The sequence below is a fragment of the Carettochelys insculpta genome, chromosome 12 (genome assembly GCF_033958435.1).
Source record: "Carettochelys insculpta isolate YL-2023 chromosome 12, ASM3395843v1, whole genome shotgun sequence".
Lineage (NCBI taxonomy): Eukaryota > Metazoa > Chordata > Testudines > Carettochelyidae > Carettochelys > Carettochelys insculpta.
The window spans coordinates 43130992-43146950 of NC_134148.1; the positions used below are offsets into that span (position 1 = coordinate 43130992).

General features: G+C 38.6%; 1 protein-coding gene across 7 annotated transcripts in view; it reads left to right on the top strand.

Annotated features, from left to right (window-relative positions):
- The window catches only part of GLCE (glucuronic acid epimerase), a 114730-nt gene that overhangs the window by 40596 nt on the left and 58175 nt on the right, over positions 1 to 15959 (top strand). For 5 of the 7 annotated variants that reach the window (XM_075006959.1, XM_075006965.1, XM_075006958.1 and 2 more), the window contains one exon: positions 2633 to 2735. The gene's annotated coding sequence lies outside the window, so the exon portion shown is untranslated. Of the gene's footprint in view, positions 1 to 1986; positions 2075 to 2518; positions 2547 to 2632; positions 2736 to 15959 lie in introns of those variants that run through there. The other 2 variants (XM_075006960.1, XM_075006962.1) reach the window with 2 other exon arrangements.

The following is a 15959-nucleotide window of genomic DNA, read 5'->3' on the forward strand; positions in this document are numbered from 1 at the left end:
TGCCAGAGGAGGCTGTGAAGGCTAGGATTATAACAGGGTTTTAAAAAAGAGCTAGATAGATTCATGGAGGTTAGGTGCATTAATTGGCTATTAGCTTGGATGGGTAGGGAATGGTGTCCCTAGCCTCTGTTTGTCAAAAGCTGGACATGGATGGTGAGAGAGAGTGCTTGATAGTTACCTGTTCAGTCCACTCCATCTGGGGCACATGGCACTGGCCACTGTCAGTAGACAGGATCCTGGGCTGGATGGACCTTCACTCTGACCCAGTATGGCCTTTCTTATGATGCTTGCTCGTCAGGTTTGAGTGTCTTGTGTGTCTCTGGGGAGGTGTGATTTAGTGTTCCGAAACAACTTTATATTGCTTTGTTGTGTAGCTTAATACAATGCATAGCTGGAACATAGGGTCATGCTGGGATTATGCCATGGGACTAAAAGGTAGTTTGGGGTGGAGGTATGAATAAAAACCAAAAGGCTCATTTAGTTTAGGTTTAGTGTGTGACAAGAATACAAGACTTACTAAGGTGTACCCTCTACTATAATTAAGCACAATCAAGTCAAAATCAAAGAGGACCACCTCCAGTAATAAAATCATACCTAGTTCTTACATAGCAATCTTCATCCATTGATTTACAAAGGAGAGATGGTTCATTACCATTTTATTGATGGGGAAACTGAGGCACCAGGAGGGACAGTGAAAGTATCTCCAGTCTCGCATGCCTTTGGACAAAGATAAATGACCAGACCATTTCTGCTTTAAAGCTGATCTTGCTTTGAGTTTTAATAGTCAAGTCTCTTGAGTGGTCAGAGGCTAGGGAAGCCGGTACAAATTATTCCTGGAAAATAAAGTAAGACTGTTGCAAAACTAAATAAGGACGTCTTTTAGAATCTGTGGGGCTTTGGAGGAGATGTTACCCTAGTGTGCTGTAATCTTTAAAAGTCCACATTCCACTGCATATAGTAGCTAAGGTTTGGTTTTTGGTTTTTTTTAAATACTGTTCTTCCCAGACTTTAACTTTTGATGGTTTAAAAAAAAAAACAGGAAGTGCTTTGTAAGCTGGGGTTTTTTTTTTGTTGTTGTTTCAATTTATAAATAAAGAAACGCTGGAAAATGAACATTTTGTTGTAAAGTTTTTTTGAAGACCACTTTAAAAAAAAAAGACATAGAAAAACTGGCAATTTAATGGTGCATGATGCAGTAATAAGAATGCCTGTGTGGTTATGTTTAATCCTTTAAAGGAGAGAAAAGAAACACTATAGTTATCAGCATTCAATAGGCAATACACAGGCTTAAATATATGCAAAGCCTTGGAGAGACTGAAGAAATTTACTGACTATATTGCAGAAAGCTCCTGACAGGCGCATCGCATCTTTGAAAGTAAGATTTGAATTATTAAAGCTGTCTTTGTTTATTACATTCGGCCTCCAGTGAGAAGATTGTATGAAGAAATGTCATGCTGACTGGAGTTGAATTGGGCATAATTTGTAATGGGTATTAAAAGTAAATTTACCTTGTTGGACTAGAACAGTGAGTACATTCAAGTTCCGCAGAAAAAGAAAGTTCTAGTTTCAGGTGTACAGTAGATTTTGTAGCTTAAGTCTATTCCTGCCGCAGATAAACCTACATCTGTTTAACAAGACCAGTTTATTTGTTAGTCTCTTTTTAAAACCAAGAGTCTTGAAGGCAAGTGGTTTAACAGAAGAGTCTTTGTTGATTTTAAATTCGGAATGCATGGGAAAAAGATGAGAGCCAAGGTGTATGTGCGTGTGGGGACAGATGCTTAAAATGCTACTTTATTAAAAAATTAACTATAAGGGGTTTAAAAAGAATTAAATGAGGTTTTTAAATGTTTTTGGTTGTGAAAAATATTTTATACTTATCTGATTCAAGTATAGCATGTATTTGCAACTTCGTGCACATTACAGCTTACCTTCTATTCTTAAAGTGGAATCGCTGCATTGTGAAATATTTCTTATTCCTGTTCACAGTTGGACTGTAAGAAATATGAAAAACTAACAAGGTAGATGGAAAATCTTCACAAATATTGTGGGACCAGCGCAACTACTGCAGACAAAGGCATGTTTAATTCAGGGTCTCTTTTTTTCTAAAACTTGTTTAATAATTTCAGGGTTTTGGTTACCTCCGCAGTCCAAGTGCAGACAACCATAATTTGTTCATCATAAACTGGGCTCCGATATTTGTTAATTTTGTTAGAAAAGACTATGTATTTGTTTTATGCAGTTTGTGAAGTAGAATATCATCATGGTTTATTTTAAACAGAAATCCTTTAAATCTGGTATTTAAATCTGAAATCTTCAAAAAATGTTTAATGAAAGCCAGGCATTTTATGAGCCCACAAGGCAGATGTCAGGATTTACTCTTCAATTAGGTAGGATTGTGGTGGGAATAGCAGATCAGACTCCTTTGCAGCTGATGCGCTGTCTGGAGGAAGTGACATTTATGCTCTTGATCCTTCAGTGATTCTGCATGTCAAGAACTGAGCCTTGAGATTCGTCAGCAGTGCTGTCTTAAGAGCAGACAGAGCTGAGTAAGACGATTTTTACACACAGAAAATTTAAGTATAAACAACAAAACAGGACGTGCTTAAATACGTTTTTTTTTCTTTTTTCCTAGGAGATTGGAAAGGAAGATTGTAGGTGATTATTTCAGACTAATGTGTGTGAGAAATTTTGAAATGTGAGATGCACTAGAGTTTAGAGACCTTCATTTGAATAAGGTAAGAATATCTTTGTATACCTTCCCCTTTCATCTTTCTGTTTAATGTGTGTTGTTTACTGAACTCTTCTATCTAATCTGAGATTCTGTAGTGTAATGCATTTAAAATGTATGTTTCAGCCTTGGCATTTAAATGGTTAATGTTCATTCAATTTAATAACTTTCAGCTGCAAAAGGCATATGGGTCTATATTTACAGAAGGTAGTAGGTTGATAACCTGGTTCTATTTGCCCAGAGGAATGAAAGCAGACTACTTGTGAGGAATAAACAGTGTGATTATAATGCATTTAGTCAGAGGAGGATCTGGTTGATTGTTTTTATTTTATAGTAGAAGGTCTATCATGCAAATTAGGTTTCATTTTTTTTATATTTGCTTGTAAGCTCAGTAACTACAAGGAGTTGGAGGGAGAGGAAGTGTTTAAATTTTTTTGCTTTAGAGAAGTCATAGTTCTTAAACTAATGAAACATGAGATCAGGTGAGCAGCAGTTATGGTTATCATGGCAACATAAAATTCCTCAAGTGCTAAGTGCATATTTATCTCCACTATTCGTTTTTCTGCCAGACATCCTTATCTTCCTTTATAAAGGTATATGTTAATTACTTTATTGTCGTATTAGATACAAATGAATAGTAATAGACTGCCTTTTTTCTTCAGAATAAGAGTGGAATATTGTAAATTCATACTAATATACTTTAGTTTTCTGAAAGACAGCTCTTTTTAGCATAAAATACATACTTGACAAACTAAACCCAGCTTGGTTGTGGGGGGGATGTTGAACCTCTCTAGGCACTCTTGGGACCTGACCAGTGCCACACTAGAGAATTTGCAGGACCAGGGGAGGTCCCTGTTGTCTAGCAGCATTACCAACACTTACACTGCTTAATGGGCTCTTAGAACACATTTAATGGTAAATTACAGCTAGATAACAGTACAGAAAACTGAGCCAGGACTGGTGACTGTAAACAAACTGTATGGGACCATAAGAAACTTGGCCACACCCATGATAACTGGTTGTCTTGCTAATTAAAATCATGATGTTTACAGATGTTGCCAAATGGCATCCTGGTGGGGTTTTATTTAAACTCTTTCCTTGCAAGTGTGTGGTATAGTTAACCACACGTAACTTTAGAAAACCAAATTACAAAGGATGAAAACCAAAATTAGATGCCGGCAAACCTTGTCTTGAACTTCTGGTTATCTTCTGAGATGTTCTGACTAATAGATAAAAGCAGAATTTCACTTCTGGACAAAAATGGATAGTTTGATATTTAAAGGCATTTTAATTATAGGTCTAATAACTGATATACCCTTTATGTCTAAGAGAATAGTGTTTTTTAATTTAAACTCATCACATGGAGTTAAATTTTATTTGGCTTATGTCAGCTACTTATTGTGAATCTCAAACTAACCTGACAATAATTTTCCATGTTCGTAACCTATACTGATGTGTATGACCTGTTAAGAGTTGCAAGACTGTCAGATGAGAGAGTTTTAAATACCTAATCTTTTAAATTTGTAAATGATAGTGGGAAATAAAAATTGAGCTACTGAAATAAGTAGTTGTTCAGGTGGTGGTAGAATGTTACATGACCAGAGAGAAATTTCTTCCAGAATGTTCTAGTATACAGAGCATCTATTTTGTATTGTGTGTGTTGTGCTTTGTTCGTCTCTGCAGTTTCTAAATGTAATGGATTACAGCAGATCCATTTTGGAGGTTTGTATCAATCACTTCAAACGTACAACATTCCATCACTTTAGTGTATTTGCTTCTAAGCCTATGGCTTTTGGAAAAATTAGTTTCATTTGTCAAAGTAATCATACTCCCCAAACCAGCTTAACTGGTGGTGGAATACGCTTTTTTTTTATTAACTTACAGGCAATATAATTTGACTATTTTGGGAGGAAATAAAGTTTTGCAGTTGGGTTTTAAATATATATCCTCTTAAGCATGGTTTGCAATCTGCTTATGCAGTCGTCATGAGTTTCCTATTTAAATTGGAATGATTTTTCTTGGGATGAAAGTGCTTGCAGATCAGAATTGTGAGGGACAGATGAAATTTTTGCTGTGGAAGCCCTGATGGTAATCCTAAAAACATTTAATGTGTGAATGTAGTCTAGGCACTATCCATGTTTAGAAACATTCCAGATTGAATTTATCCGGGATTCAGACATCTATCTTGAGCAAGTTTAGGTGATGGATGGTGTAGAACAGTAGTATGAAGGAGTGCCTAACAGATATTTTGCTATTGTTATAACTAAGTTGAGACACTAATTCCCCTAAGTTCAGTATTAGTTTAAAAAAAATTAGGTAGGGGGAACAAGTTTGTGAAAAGTCTTGTTCCATTTTTTCTTCAATGAATTATTCAGTTTTTGCAGTCTCTTATATTTAATACATTTAAAATGACACTGACTCTTTTAATATGGCAAAGGCAAAAAACATAGGTTTATTGATAACATTTTCTGTCACTTGTACAGCAACAATGAAGAGTGGCACGTTGACTTGAGCCAAAAAGTGTATTTTATGACCAAAATGTACCGATATACTTTTGCATTTAGTGTTATCCCTTGGTTAAGACCACTGGGCAGAGCAGAACTGGGCGACCAAAGTGAAGTTATTTGAGGCAAGGGACCACTATGTTTTAGTACAATGCCCATTATAATAGTGCTCTGACCATGTTTGGAGCTTTTGAGTACATTGCAGTATAAATAGGCCTCTAAGGAAACGGGATGTGAATAGAAAAAGAGTGTAATAAACTTTGTGTCAAGGAGTTCAGTGGCATTAATAAGAAATTAGATTGCTGTTTGGCATCAAAAAATTGTAAGACAACTTTAAATCTTTTACTGGACAGCAGCAAGAGTTTTAAAAGGGAACACTAAGATATGCTATCCTTTGCATGGTCTCAGAGAGACAGACGTGTTTGTTTGAAGCTTCATAAAATACAACCAAGTCTGGTAAACTAACATATTCCTCTGGTCCTCTGTAATAGTTTTAAAGCATGAGGTATGGTGTGCTTCAATAAATCAGTGCATACAGCATAGAGATGTCTGTCTTTAAATGTGATTTGGTGTACAAGGAAATGCTTGAGGAAAGCCCCCCACCCCTGATTGTATTAGATCCCAATTCAAATAGCCTTATTCTCTTAAGTTACTAATTTGTCTAGAAATTGCAGTATGAAAGTAATACCTACAGTGTCACACGTGTCTTGGAAAAGCTGATTATTGTGTATATCCTCATTCAGCTGTGTCACTTCCAATGCCAGAGCAGAGGTTCTTACATGGACTAGATCACATCTCAGGTTCTGTGGGTAGGTCCTTTTTTTTTGTTTGTTTTCTGAGGCTTCCAGTCCACTCCTAGTGAAATGCCTTTATTATCTCCCACCTAAGTGTGCTTGAAGGCAATTCATCTTCCTTAATATGTGTAAACATTGAGTGTCCCCCTTAGACAGCCTCTATTGGCACTTTCAGAGGTAGCGCTGAGTTTCACAGCGCTTCCTTAAACACTTTGGGCTGTTCTCCTGTTCCATTTAGTGACTGACAGATCTCTGCGTTACCCGTCTCTGTTAATCAGGCCAAAAGCTTTGTAAGCAGTTTTACCCAGCCCCCAGAAATTGTACCCATCTGAACTTGTATGTGTAACACCAACTCAAACTAGATGCCTGAAGTGTGCATAAGCCACTTATTATTATGTTGCAAATGGATAGCCATTAAACAACATCCAGTTGTCTTTAGTATTTCTGGTTTCTTTCTATTTTGCCCCTTCACTCCCAAGTCTTACTTTAGCCAGCAACCTGTGAAAATATAAGTTTTCAGGGATGTGATAGACTAACGTGTACCTACTTCATGTCACATAGCTAAATGTTCTATGCTTGTGCACACATAAAAATGTCCAGCCTGATAAACGCAAGTATTTGTGACAGACGAAAGGTAGTGTTAGGCTTTAAACCTATGACAGTACAGATCCTAATAGGATAACCTGGAATTCAAACAGAAAGGAGTAATGGGTGGACTTTCCTTGGGTTTTACACCAGTCAAAGGATATTTGGCAGGTTTTCAAATTTTAATAAGTTAAATAAAAAAAAAAATCCAAGAAAGAGATCACTACTTACTTTGCAATGAACTTGATTTGCAAGACAGTAACTTCATCTAGTACATGTTACCATTTCTTCTGTAAAATCCCCTTATATACAGTGGAGGCCATAGGTACAAAGGGAGCAGGAACTTTTAGACTTTTTGGTATTTTTCCTAAGGTACATGCTCAGGTTGGGGTGCCTGAATGTATTGCAGGTATGCATATACATGCCTGGCTGCATGCCTTAAAAGAATTTGTATGCCCACCATCAGCTGTGTGGAATTATCTGCACCTTTTGCCCGCTTTTGTATGCACAAGTTAGAAACCTTGGTCTTAAATATCTTACCAGTCTTTTTTGTGTAAAGACATGCACTTGTCTAATTGGGTGTGTGTAGCGTGGAGGCCATACATGGGGCGTGTGCAGATACAGATCTTAGTGAAGAGCAGGCTGCATCCACACAGCAGTGGACCAGTGAAAGCCTATGGCAGGCAAACGCAGTGAGGTAAGACTTTGGTAGTGGGACACTGTAACAGCTATTTCAGCTTTCCCCATGCTAATTATATAGCAATATATGCTAAATAAAGGTCAGTTTGCACAGGAGCTCAGGGTTTTGCAAATGGCCAAAGCAAAAACATTGCCTTGTTTATTGCAAGCTCTCTTGCTCCTATCAAGAACGGACTCAGAGGCGTGTGTGTATGTATCATTAAAGCTGAGCTGCAGTAAGACAATAGTTGCTCCCAGTTGCAGATCTTTCACTAAATCTTCCATCTTGCCTTGGTCCTGCAGAGTTTCTGAGAGCGAATCAGGGCTGTCCAAATCAATGAGTAAAAACACAAGTCAAGGGAAGGCAGAATAACAAAGCAGTTTGTCTGTCATCTTGCCTTCTGCTGTAGGTGCTAATAGTTTTTTTTCAATGGAAAAGCCTATGAATATCTTATGCAACGAAGCAAAAGAACACCTGAGATAAAATAGTGTGGTGACCTAGAGAAGGAAAACCTACTTCCTGTTTTTGACTTGTTTTCTCCTGTCTTGATGTATACTACTGATAATGGGCCATTTCCACCCTAACTGAATAGGCCTTGTCAGCTCCGGCCCTCACTTTTACTGGGACCCTCATCTTTTAAATACTCCTGAACACCCCCCCCTCCACTCATGCATCTGACGAAGCGGGTCTTTGCCCACTAAAGCTTATGCTCCAAAATATCTGTTAGTCTATAAGGTGCCACAGGACTTCTTGTTGTTCTCCAAGATACAGGATAACACAGCTACCTCTCTGATAGTTCCTATTTTTGGTTAATGATGTGTATAAGGAAAGGTACAGAAGGATTTTTTTTTCCTATATCAAGTCATTCTCAGTTTTAATTCAGGAACTGGAGTGGGGAGCTTTCTTTGATGTCATCCGTGGAGTAGCATGGTTAAATTTTTTACAACTAGCTTTTCTCTTATGTGTTCATCGGAAGATTGTGACTAAGTATCCCTCCCAGCCAGGGCAATTTTAAACACTAACTTAAAGCATCTCCCCTTATCTGTACACTTATCATACAACTTAGATCCTTTTGGGGAAGGGCAGTCTCCTCTGCTTCCTCCATGAAATGCCTAGTATCCTGGTTTTTAATAGCACCCAAAATTTTCCTGTGGTGAGCGTAACCTGCTGTAGTTGTATACCTTGTTGCTGGAAAACACTGTGGACAAGGCCCCATCATTTTAATATAAAAACAGGTGTGGGAAAAATCCTCTACTTGCTTTTTTGTTTGATTCTTTATTAAAAAAATTTTTTTTTCTTACTGCTTTAAAAGGGTTGGTCAATATTCAACTCAAAACACTGCTGAAACGGTCAGCTTAAGATACTTACTGCACAGCGTCAGAATTAACATTCCTGTAGCAGCTATGTTTTATTGCTACTGACTCAGTCACCATTTATCCCATGAGTTAATATTCTGTTACACCCTGTAGGAAAATTATTATCTGGAAGGGTGTACAATGTCTGAGGCGAGATTCAGTGAAAATTTATCATGGAGCAATCTGGTTCCCATTACATGCTTTCGAGTGACATTATGGGATCAGGGTCTGCCTCTGAAGCAGCCTGTGGATGAAGATTCCTTTCAAGCTGCCTCTCAGCCCTAGAGCAATTTTTTTCCTTTTTTGCCTAATTAAGTTCAGAGTGATGTGCTAGAAATCTCCCTTCACTGCTTCTCAAGGCTTGTCTCAGGCTTTTAAATTAGTGTTGTGCCCAGCAATACACTCACGTTTTAAGAAGATTTTTTTTTTTTTTTTAATTCTTTGGTATGTGTGATCCTTTCAGCCTTTCACATGAAATTAGTGCTTAATTTTAAAGATCTAATGAATGAATGATCTGAATGAATTTTGTTTACATCTGGATCCAGGTCTTTGGAGCAAAGTGTGTTTAGGTCTTAGTCTTATCTGAGGGTAGGTAACAATCATCTTGAGATGTGGGAACATAATCTTGGAAGCAGTCTTGTGTCAGTGCATCCAGGAAGTATTCCCTTCCTTGATTTGTTATCTGAGGGGAGTAGCCTTCATGAGATGGCTAGAGATTTTTTTTTTTTAAATGGACTCAATTCAAATCAAAATCTAGTATTTAGACTAAACCGACTTTGTGGATAAGCTTAGTAACTGATGGTAGTGGAGTCAGCAATGATAACTGCTTAGATTTTGTTGCTTGAATTTCCTTTTTAATGAATCTTTACTTCGTTTTTCTTTCCTGCTAAAGAGCTTCAGGAAGTTGCAAACAGCATTCTATATATTTCTTGCACAGGAAGGCTAGTCTGGTTACTTAGAACTGAAAATACCTAAATTAGCAAGTACTGGAAACCTTATGTTCACATTAGGAAAACAAAGTTGATCCGTATGTTCTTTTTGGACAAGTGCCTCCTTAAATTAGTCAAGAACATAACTGTATCCAAATATTGCAGGAAAGTGTTGGATGCAATTTATTTGTTGTACTTTTAAATTTCTTAGCAGCATTAAATCATACAGGTAGGTTTTTGGTTTGGGATGGAATTATTTTGACTGATAAAATGTACCAAGACTAGTGCAGTACGTCACATGTAGAGGAGGCTTAATTGAAGAATTAATTGAGAATTGTCTGACGATGTTGCATTTCTTTATAATTGGTTTCTCCTTTTTCTAAATGAAAATCTGTAAAGTTAAATGTTAGCGTAAATAGGAAGATGCAGCCCCTGGCATCTTTCTTAGAAGATGAATATGTTATCAGTATCGTGTCTGGCAGATTTGCTAATTGTATTTTTTTTAATAGACCAATACTTGGCTTGTCTAACAAAGTTGAATAAATGCTGAACTTTTAAACCAGATTTCTTGTAATTTGATCCTAAATTCTGCTAGAACTGAACTGCTTTCAGATCAAATTAATCTGTCTGCTGCTCTGCTGTTTGGTTTTTTCTATGCAAACTTTTATGCAAAGGAAGCCACATGGTTTATTTTACTCGTCCAGGTAGTTGAGGTTACAGAGCTGATTATCAGCTGGGCTTTAACCTACCACTTAGATTTGTCTGTGCTAATACACTTGTAATAATCACACCCACTGAAATGGAAGCTGTTGCCAAAAACTGTGCCGTCACCCCACCTACAGATATGTTACTGCTGATTAAAGTGATGACTCTTCTGTACTGTTTCTGGTGCAGGGAGAAGTCCATCATTGGACTTTTAAGAGCAGGTTACGTAGACATCTTTCAGGTATGGTCTTAGATGGTGGTTGGCCCTACCTTGAATGCAGGGGCTGGACTTGACCTCCTCTCAAGGTTCCTGTGAGTTCCGATTCTGTGATGCAAAAAGTATCGCGTGCAGGGAGCTGATCCATGTCTACTCACTAAACCGACGCTGGCCTGGGATCTAAACAACTCTGTTCTGAAACTTATGGAGTCACTATTCAAGGAGTGATCTTATTTACCATTTTGTCTTTTAAGATAGTCTTTCTGTTGGCTATCACTTTGGCCAGGAGAGTAAGCAAGCTACTGGCTGTCATGGCAGGCCCCCTGGTATTCCTCTTTCCTTTCCAATAAGGTGATTTTGAGACTGCATGTGAAATTTCTTTCCAGAGGGGTGTCAGAATGTCATTTGAACCAGTGTTTCAGTATGCCAAAAACCCACAATTCTCCCCCTTGTGACAGGATGGGAACATGAACATGTGACAAGTTAGTTACATCACTTAATTGTTCTGACACACTGGTGATGGTGTGTGTGGTGTCAGAATCTATGCAGAATGGACGGATGGGCTGACATCCTTGACCTAGGAACCAGAGGAGCAACAAAACATGGGGAGAAGGATTTATGTTAGACTTCTGTTAATCCTGTTCTTTGTCAACATCATCAGTCTTCATATGAGGAGCTTTAACCTACGCATCCTCACTTCCTCACCTCAAAAAAGATATATTGGCATTACAAGAGGTTCAGAAAAGGGCGACTAAGATGATTAGGGGTTTGGAACGGGTCCCATATGGGGAGAGGCTAGAGAGACTGGGACTTTTCAGCCTGGAAAAGAGGTGATTGAGGGGCGATATGATAGAGGTATATAAAATCATGAATGGTGTGGAGAAAGTGAATATAGAAAAATTATTTACCTTTTCCCATAATACAAGAACTAGGGGACACCAAATGAAATTGATGGGTAGTAGGTTCAAAACTAATAAAAGGAAATTTTTCTTCACACAGCACACAGTCAACCTGTGGAACTCCTTGCCGGAAGAGGCTGTGAAGGCCAGGACTCTATTAGGGTTTAAAAAAGAGCTCGATAAATTTTTGCAGGTTAGGTCCATAAATGGCTATTAGCCAGGGGTAAAGTATGGTGCCCTAGCCTTCAGCACAAGGGCAGGAGATGGATGGCAGGAGATAAATCACTTGATCATTGTCTTCTGTTCTCCTTCTCTGGGGCACCTGGCATAGGCCACTGTCGGCAGACGGGATGCTGGGCTGGATGGACCTTTGGTCTGACCCAGTATGGCCATTCTTATGTTCTTATTTGGGTGGTAGAAAGGTCTGTTCTGGAGGGTCTGTAATGTTTTTCAAATCCCAGTGGACGACCTTTGTGTCCAGTACGGCCTCATAAAGAAGATTGGAGTAACAGTGGCATTATCTTTCAGGGTGCAGTACAAGGGAACTACATAAATGGTCTTGAGTATGAAGTGCGACCAAGGAGAGTCTGTGTAGACAAAGAGACAAACTTTCTGTTTTTAAAAATGTTTTACTGTTGAATCTGAAGTTCCTGAAAATGGTAGTCAGCATAGTAAATGCGGAGTAAACTGTTACACAATTCCACAGATTGTTGTGAACTGTTTTGCCAATAAACTAATTTTATAGTAGATCAATAGGTTCCATTTGTAGGGTGATTTAACACAGTCTTTAGCTTGGTAGCTCTTTTGCCTGAAGTAATGTTATATGGTCAAGATTAATGTGTAGGTATAGTATCCTTGTCAGTTTCAACACATTTTTCTTTATATAATCTCATTAGATTAATGACCCTATTGTAGGATGGATGTAAATTTGTCTATCGAGTAATCATTATGAATTTGTTTCCAATATATTTATGATCTGTTTGGAGCTTTCAAATCAGTAAATATTGATACAAAAAGTGCACTTCACTTACAATGGAAACTGAGATTCAAGTGATCAGGTTTTATTTATTCAATTAAACTGTAAAAGATACCCAATTTTCAGCCTCTCCCTGAGGTGAAATTGCACTAACCTAACAGAGGGCCTGTTGTGCACCTGATGGTTTAGATGTATAGAGACTGTAGGTTCCTTTTGTAGATGTTTCTGTAACCTTTGTGTTGTTTATGGATAGGGTTGTTGAACCGAAGCCAACCCCTTTTACCTCAGGGAAAGGTGATCCAAATTTGTCTGGCCTCTACCTGTCCAGTTGGGGTGACCCTTCCAGGAGCTGTAGCTCAAGCTGAAACAGCTCTCCAGGTCCTTGAGACACACAAACTGCCTGACCACAGCAAGGAATGGACCATGAGGTGGAACCAGCTAGAAGCTTTGTCCCAAGACAGAAGTGGAGGAGAGCTGTAGATGACACATACTCCACACAGAGTACAAGGGTTAAGTAGTATAGAGATTGTCTGTCATTTTATGGCCTACAGCTCTTATCTTTGGCTTTGAGCTCATCAGATTTTTTTTAAACTCGGAAGCAAGGATATTCTGAAAAATACTAACAAATACCTTAAGCTTTTGTAGTTAACGTAATTTTCAATGTACAGCTGTACAATTTGCCAGTAATGTTGTTGCTGGCCCTCCTGCCAATCTACCTGTTTTCTGTCTTGGGGTTGAGATTTGGTTTTCTTTTACAATAAAAGGCCACCTCTCCAGAGATCTAGAGTCTCCTGAAGTGCACTTTTTAAAGCATCTCTTTTCATAGCCATGATTGTACCTCATCTAACTGTGGTGACAGCCCATTGTACCTCCTGCATTGTGCGTATGTGTGTGAGTACTATTTTATCCCCTGTATATGCCATGCTCCAGTTCATAGTGAACATGTGTAATATATTACCTGTAGGCAGCAGAGAAATTGCACAGAACTGAGTATGTTCTGTGATCTCCAGAGAAGCCAGTGTACTTCATCCACTCTGTCACATAGTGTCTAGAAGACACACATTGTAGTTACTGAATCCCATCTTCCCTGTGTGGTTAAAAGACTCCTAAATCATAAATACCTTTTGGATTCCCCAGGTCATTAACATTCATCAGATAGCAGGGGCCACAGTTGTTGAGAAGCACTTCAGGCAGGTAGCTAGAATGCAAAGTTTTTCATGTGTGGTTGTTTTTTAAATTTGGGGAGAGGGGCATGTGTGTGTTTTCAGAGTTGATCTTTTCTCAAGAAACTTAGACTTCTGAACTTGACTGTGAGGCATGAATAAAGCTGGTGGCAAATACGTATATTCAACCTTAACTTGACTGGGTAAAGTTTTTCAGTACTTAACTTTGGAATGGATTTTATATATCTTCATAATTTAAACAATCCCAGTGGTGGAGAGAGTAAGTGCAATTTACAGATGTACACCTGCAACTCTGTATGGTCTTCTGCATATGTTTGCTGCCTTAAAACATGGGCTGTTCTTTTAAGTTGTTGATATGGTATCATGCAAGGTTTGTCTATGCATCAGCTCAGTTTCAACTAAGCGGTGAAAGGCTCGGTGGTGAATATATTTAGCTGAGGAAAATGCATTTTGTCTTGTCAGTAGTTGGTTGGTTTAAAAACTCATTTGTTGGGGTAAATGTCTCATGTCTCTTTGGATGAAGAAAAACTATCTAATTCCAAAGCACTTAACAGTTCTGCAAAATATCTCCTGTTACAGAGATCTGGAGTTTCCACCTTGCTAGTCTAGGCATGTTTAATCATTGTGCTGTGAATCTTGTAACCCTGTGATTTAAAATAAAACTTCCAGACATGAAAAAGTAAGCATTATATTGCCAGTTTAAAATTGGGAATGCTTTTAATTATTCCCGAAACCTACACAATTAGAGCAAAAGCAAATCTTTATCCTAATGTAAAATCAATAAAAATAATGCAATTTGTATCTAGTCAAGTGCTTTAGCAATTGTTAATGCAAAAAGTGTTCTTTCTTGATTTAGCAGCAGCCAGGTTTCTAATAAATCCAAATCAAAGACTTTAGACTAAAAAAATATAATTTTAATTGATTCATTTTCCCCAAGAGACTATCGCCAGCATAACTCTTAGAATGAAAATTGGGTAGAAGAGAAATGATACTGAAACTGTTGTAAATAAACCCTTTTAAAAAAAAAAAAAAGTTTAATTGAATTTTTACTGTAAAGTCAATTTGGTTAGTGATTATTTCAGTTCAGTTAAATATTTATGGGTTTTTGTGCTACTGGTTGAAGGCTAGGGTGAGCACATTGCCCAAAGGCAAATACGGGACACTGGCCTCCGGGGATGGGGGCTGCTGTCCCGTGTCAGGGCTCTTTGACGATGGGGGCTGCTGCCCCACAGTGAGGCACTAGCGATGGGGGCTCAGCCACCCCACGGCTGGAGCTGCCTCCCCTAGAGGTGGAGCGTCAGGGAGCAAGGCAGCAACCCCATGGAGGGGTTCCCCGGCAGCAAGAGCTGCCTCCTCTAGGCATGGGGCACAAGGGAATGAGGCAGCTGCCCTGTGGAGGCGTTTGCCAGCAGGGGAGCTGCAGCCATGGTATCCAGGGGGATGGGGTAGCTGCCCCATGGAGGAGCTCTCCTGTGGCAGGAGCTGCCATGGGGCTCTGGGGAACTGGGTGGCTGCCCTGCAGTGGAGCTCACCAACAGCGGAGGTTGCTGTCCTGAGACACCAGTTACTGGGGACCAGGTGCCCCGCAAAATAGGGGACAGTTTGCCCATTTCCTTAAAGTCAGGATGCCTGTGAGACAGCTTAAATAAGGGACTGTCCTGGTAAAAATGAGACGGATGGTCACTGGTTTGAAGGCACACTTGGTTTCCCCACAAGGTTACACAGAACACCTTGAGCTTCGGATTAGTTTTTGCAGCAGTGTTTAAAACAACAAAAGGCCTTTTTCTAGAGGAAATGAGTGTCCATTGTAGTGAAAATCAGTCTCCTTTTTAGAAAATGTTCAAACTGTTATGATAGAAACACAGTGAATATCAAATGTGTTAAATGTGACAGTTGTCATATGCATATGAGATTTATATTTAGCCTTACGTTTTCCATGGCTGTGAAAGTTTTTGCCTTTTTTCTGGCAAAAAATGACTTACTTTTATTTGTAGTTCAGCAGAAACTTAATTTTAAATCTACTTTTCATATCACAGGCAAATTCATAAGGCTAGAAGTATTTATATTAAGTTTACTAAAGCTGCTTTTTCCTGCATCCCAGTACACTGATGGATCTCTTTTAAAAGTGGAGGGGAAATAGAGAGAAGCTTTTTCCTGGTTTTGTTTTTTTTTTTTTAAATCACCATTTTGTGTGCCATAAGGCTAAGAATGTGTTTTCTTACAAATTCCCTTGCAAGAAGAAGAACTGAAGGAAGTTCCTTTTTAATGAGCTTGTGAGCATTTGGTGAAAAGGTCTAAGCTACTATTGACATTTCATAAGAATTCACAAAAAACAGAAAGCAAGTAAAGATAATACTCTGTTAGGATGACAAGATCACCTTCTTCCACCAAATGGAGCCTTTCT